The sequence below is a fragment of the Bombus impatiens genome, unplaced genomic scaffold, assembly GCF_000188095.3.
Source record: "Bombus impatiens unplaced genomic scaffold, BIMP_2.2 scf_1079, whole genome shotgun sequence".
NCBI classification, from domain to species: Eukaryota; Metazoa; Arthropoda; class Insecta; order Hymenoptera; family Apidae; genus Bombus; species Bombus impatiens.
Genome location: NT_177498.1, coordinates 420,558 through 426,535, shown reverse-complemented (window position 1 = coordinate 426,535; position 5,978 = coordinate 420,558). Strand labels below are relative to the sequence as shown.

Here is a 5,978-nt window from a genome sequence, read left to right as displayed (position 1 = left end):
TTTTTCTTTTTTTTTTTTTTTTTTTTTTTTTTTTTTTTTTTTTTTTTAAGGAACGTAGCGGGTATCGTTCGCCAGGACAAATTCCAGTTTTTCTTCGAAGAGGAAGAAGATAAACCGATATAAGAAGCGATCGTTCTCCAAGGGATCTCGGTGATTATCGAAAACGAGGTGGGCTCGATCGAGGAAGGGCCTCGCCCTCTTCCTCCCTAAGAAACGAGGAGGGCGTGTCTGTGATCCACCTTCTCTCTCTTCCTCTCTTCCTTATCCCTTTCGTCTTACCAGATCCCGCGGATCGATCGACAAATAGATACGCTGTTCGTTTTAACGGATCAACGGACTGCCAAGCAGGCGCTGTGCGAATGGTTCGCGAGACAGCTACGACGCTCGGAAGAAACGTAAAAAGGAGCGGACTTTGAAACGTTTGGAGGAACGCTCGCGTCGACGCGAGCAAGCATCCAAGTAATCGAATTTGCACGCGGAGGAAAAAATGTAATCGAAGGAGAGGAAGAAAAGGAGGGCGAAGGTTAAAAGCGAAGCAGAATGCACGATGCTGCGAGTTCCCGCGTGTATCCTTTGGTCCAGGCCGAAGATCGAATTCCACTTGTCTGCGGATCGGTTCCACCTGCGACGAGATTCTCACGAAACTGTATGGCAACGTATAAAAATTCGAGAAGACCGGTGCGCGATCCTTTTGTCTCGCAAGTTTTTCTGCTTCCGACGGGGCTGTCTCGCGCGAGACAGTCTCCTCTCGAGAGGACGAAAGAGGCGAACAGCAGCGGACCTCGAGGTACGTCCGACGTACTTGGAAATGACAGTCCGACCGACTGCGACGCCGAAAGCGTCGAGTAATCGATAATAAGTTAATGAGCAGGTTCGCTCCGCTCGCTTGGTCGGTTGCTCACGAGCAAGGTATTCGATCGAGTCGATGACAACTTCCGGCGGTGGTAACGAGCGGTCGACACGCGATTGCGACTGCAATGCCACCGCGGTTCTGCCAGGATTCCGAGCTTCGAATCACCGAACACGGTCATAACCACTTTGCTCCGAACGCTGTCGAATGGCCTCCGTTTAGACCAAAAATTCCCACTCGTCTCGACTCGAACGACGCGCCTGCTTTTCTTCCCTCCGTCTTTACTTTTTTTCCCTCCCCCTTTCCTTCCTTTTTCTCTTTTCGCTCGTCTTTTCCCTCGTCTTTTCTTTCGTTTCCCCAGTAATCCACCGTGCGATGCCTGGTCTTCCGCTTCTTCGAAGAATCTCGTCGCTCCACATCACCGAAAGCGGTTAGTCGACAGCGGGACCGAATGCCGTTCGACGAGACGGTCAAGAAACAAGAGGAAGAGGAAGAGGAAGAAGAAGAAGAAGAAGAAGAAGAAGAAGAAGAAGACGAAGAAGAAGAACGTTCCGTTATCGTTCTCCACCGCGTAACCGTACCTCCGACAGAGGGCGCGATCCCAGATCACCTCTCGTCCCAAGGAAGGTCAGATCGCCTACCGCTGCTACTCTTCCGTCTTCTCCGTTTTATCTCTTGCTCTCGGCTGTGAAACGATTTCTAGATTATCGCCCGTCCTTTGGAAAATGTTCGTACCCGATTTTCGAAAATCGTCTTCTCCAACTCGAGGCCGATGTATTCGGGCGATGATGTTTCAGGCACGCGTGAAAATTTCGAGAAACGGCTGCGTTCGAATTTTCGAAGGAGGCGCGCAAAGAACACGAGATACGTGGCGCTTTTAAAGAGTCGAGCAGGTTCGAGTTATTTTTCGAGCGATGGTAGAAGCACGACGATCGAGAGAGGCTGGAACGCCTCGATGCCTTAATGCCTCGGTGCCACTCCACGTAACGGCTCCTTGCGACTTCTTTGGCTTCCGAGACAAACGAGGGTCGCCGAACACCCGGAAGTTCGTTCGACTCGGCGCGTTAGCTCCTCGTCTGCCATCGTATTACACGCCTTTTAGGCTCTCGGCAGCCTCTGTTAGCCGCGATCTCTACGAACGAACGATGACAATTGGATATTAAACGCTCACACGTACACCGGTAACTGACAAGCGAATTAAATAGTCGAGATTCCGCGTACAAATCGCGTCCCCGACGAGTTTTCTCGCGTTCCAAACACGTCTCTCGTCACACCGGTGTGGAAAATGGCGTGGCGTTTCCTTCTTGGATACCGGAATAGCGGAAACGTTCGTTCCGCTTAGAATTTCGTCTATCGGCTGGATGGCTCGGAGACGGAGGAATTCGTCGAACGGCGACGGATTCGACGTCGCTCGGCAAAGAAATTCGCGCGGCGGTGAGAGAAGCGATCGGAGCAGCCATCGTAGGTAGAAAGAAGACGGATCCAAAGTACCTGTTACATCGGAAGCCGGTCGAAGGCGCCGTTCGAGACACGCCAGTGTGGGAAGCTGCGTCGGCGTTAGCTGCCTCGCGCTTCGTCACGCTGTGTTACTCCACTCCGCGCCGTTCTGCCTCGCATTACGTCGACAATTGATCCTAACGCGCTAGACGCCGAGCCAATTAAGAGACCTCTTGTCCGATTACGTCATCTACCCAGCGATACTCACCGTCCTCGCGCTTTCTACTCCGGCCTCAGCGATATTTCCTTCTCGGCTCGCCTCGAAACTCACCTACGGTACGACACCGATCGGGCGAACGCTGGCGGAAAAACCGCTATAACGCGTCGTCCTAGCGTTCTTCGGCTGTCGGTCCGTTCCAGCAATTCTCGGTGGTCGTTTACGCGACGATACCGATCGATCGAAACGTTCGTCGAAGCCCTGTGCGCGCTTCCAACGGCGTACGACCCGATTCGAAGCGAGTCGTACGATTGGTCGTAAATCGGTGGATTTCGTACGAACGTTGCGAGCATCTTTCGCGCGTACGTATTTCCTAGGAAGGAACGACGATCCTCCCTCGAAACTACGCACGAGGAAAAATAAAGAAAGAGAGACATTCCATCGATGTTGTTTCCAGGTAGCCGTGACCTCCTCCTTCTCCTTTCTCGTCGTCGACACCAGGCTCCGTTATTCCCGCCGTTGACTTCGTCGACACGACGAGTCGAGTGTTGGATCGCGCACCGTCCTTGCTTCCATCTTCCTTGCCGAGAAAAACGATCCAGGCAAATTCGACGTACGTCAAGATCAACGACGTCTTCTCGTCTCGCGCGATAATCAAATAGACCGACGTAAAAAGAAGAAGAGGAAGAAGAGGAAGAACTCGTGGAAAGCATCGGACCGTTTGACGCGTTGATCGCTAGGTTGGTCACCGGTCATCCGCGTCTCGCCTACTATTTACTATTACTATTTTCTAGAATAATCGAGATACGATTGGATATTTCGGGAAAATGAGATCTCCGACTGTCGGATCCAGGGCAAGATATGCGAAATTTTATTTCAACCTTTTTCCCAGAAAGAATAGAAAATTGCATGGAAGAGGCAAATTACAATGGCTGATCGCGAGTCGGATACCGTCGTCGATATCACGTACGCTGTGCGAACGTATTCGTTCGAATCCGTTCTGCCAACTCGCTGCTCGCGTCGTGTCGTATCAGCCGTTCTTACGGAGAACGACGATCGACGTACGTATCCAGCGTAACTCGTTTAAATGGCAAGTACGCTGTCTACAGGGTGTTCGATAGGCTTTTTCTAAATAGCTCGCTTGGGAAATTATTCCGCGATATACAAAGATGCTTGGTCGAGACTCGTGCAAGCACACGGAACACCGACTTGAGTACGAATAAATTAGCCAGTTACGTCGCGGAATGTTACGCAATGCCGTTAGAGAAGTACGAAGCCGTCCTTGACCGTTTTCATCGGAGAAAAACATATTTGACAATCTCCAAGTCGCTTCCGTTCGCTTCGTTCGACCATCGGAGGACAAAGAGGTTTTTCGCTGCGTCCGACGCTCGGTAGATTTGAGAACGTACTCGACGACCGACGCCTTGCGTGATCGCGTTTAATTGCGCGCCACGTTTGCCCGAAGAGAGGCATCGCGCTGCTACCTTCGAGAGTTCGAACGGATAATACGAAGCAACGGCGAGACATTGTCGTAGAATTTGCGACACGGTCGCGTCGAATAATACCTCGGTGAAGAGAAACGCGCGCGCAGATACCAGCAAACGGTCATCGTGAATGGATGCGAATGCCAGCGTGGTAATTTAAACGTCGGTACCGCGTGCATCGGTATATTGGAAATTATTCGGTGAAAAGAAGGAGGAGAGAAAGGCGGAGGGTCGGAGAGGAAAAAGAAGGAAGAGAGGAGGCACGGAGAGCCGGTGTAGAGACGAGAAGAAAGAAGGCGAGTCAAGGGAATTCCAACGAGTTCCTTCCTGGTAGCAGCGAGCTTCCCCTCAGCCTCGGTTTCTTCCTGTAAGAAGGCCTTCGGAAGGGGAAGGGGAGCTGGCCTCGTGGGCGACTCTCGCGTTCCTAAACTGCATTCCAACCTGCGTTGCCACGTCTCGTCGTAAGCACGCGGATACACGCATAAACGAACGAACACGCATGGTCGAAGGTGCGTGCAGACACGTGCACCGTCTAGTACGGTCAACGTGTTTCGGCCGGGCACGCATCAACGGGGTTCCACTGCTCGTAAATATTCCGATAAACAACACCTCCCCTCCCTGTCGCCCTTTCCGCCGTTCCGTCTCGTTGCCTCGTTACTCTCGTTCCTTGCGTTATACGCGAATCCATCGTCCATCCATCGTTCTCGGGAGTCCGAGAACAGGAACGTTGGCAAATCTACGACGAACGAAATCGCAGATCTAGGAGAATACAACCGACAACGGCAGACGAACGCGAGAACGTTCCGTTCGAGAAGGATCCGTACGGCTGGATAGCGCTCGCGCTGACGATTATCTCGTTAATTACGTCGTTGTACGCGAGTACCAGGACGGCGTACCTTGGTTCGGGACAACGCGATACTAATTACCGACAAATAAGGATAGGAGCAAGGCTGAAACGAACGCTGCGCGAAGGAAACGTTGTTGCTCGTGCAGGCTGTCCCGCGTAACGCGACTCGTTATTTTCCTTTGCCATTTGCGGTCGTGTAACCAAAGTATCTGGATCCGGTACTTTGGCGGTATCGCACGCGCGATTAAAACGCTTCGTTTTCGTAGCAAAATCAACCTCGCTTTGGATAACGTTGGATAGAACCGTGCGTCGCTCTTCCGGCCAGATGCCAGGCAACTTTGCGACGAATTCGGGAACCGCGTTTCCTACCATATTTTTCCTAACTCTGTCTAATTAATTGAACGAGTTTTCGTTCCGCCTACAGACCGCGAAATCGGATTTCACTGGCAAATTAATTCCCAACGCGTTCTTCTACTCCGAAACTGTAGCTACGCCATCGTTGCACTCGCGTAACTCTTAAATCTACTTTTATTTCGTCGCGTTGCTCTTCCCGTTGCCGTTCCTATTGTACCCATCTTTGGTTTGGCCCGCCGTTTCTCCCATTACAGCCGGCCCAGCACCCACCCTCTTCCCATTCTCCGGATATCCTGCTTGATCGTTCTATCACTTTTTCGCAGTTACTCCTTCCTTCCTTCCGTCGTTCTTCCAATCTCACGTCTCTGCCTTCCATTATCCTGCGATCTCGCGATTCAAGCGACCGACGGACGAATCCTACCTAATGGAGTCACGCAGCCGTCGATCTTACGACGAAAGCTCGAAAGCTGCGTTATAAACTGCCCGTATTAAGCGTATCTGTCTCTGCCAATTACGAGGACGACGTTGAGAACCGGTAGCGGCAACAGCCCGCGCGAATCGCGTCGATTTCGATAAACGAAATGTAAAAATCGTCTGGTTTTTCGCGAAACTTTCGCCTAATTATCGCGAAAACGTGTTTTTCACGCGCGATTCGTAGCTTTCGTTTGTACGCGCTGCACACACGGCAGTAGCGTGGCGCGGTGCTACTGCACGGTATTGCACGAAACAGGGCACGTGTACGATACCACGGTACGTTAGGTCTCGATCGTATCGAGACACGGCTCGGCC

General features: G+C 51.8%; 1 long non-coding RNA gene across 2 annotated transcripts in view; it reads left to right on the top strand.

Moving 5' to 3' along the window:
- The window catches only part of LOC117152308, a 30,248-nt gene that overhangs the window by 5,200 nt on the left and 19,070 nt on the right, over window positions 1–5,978 (top strand). The window lies entirely within an intron of this gene.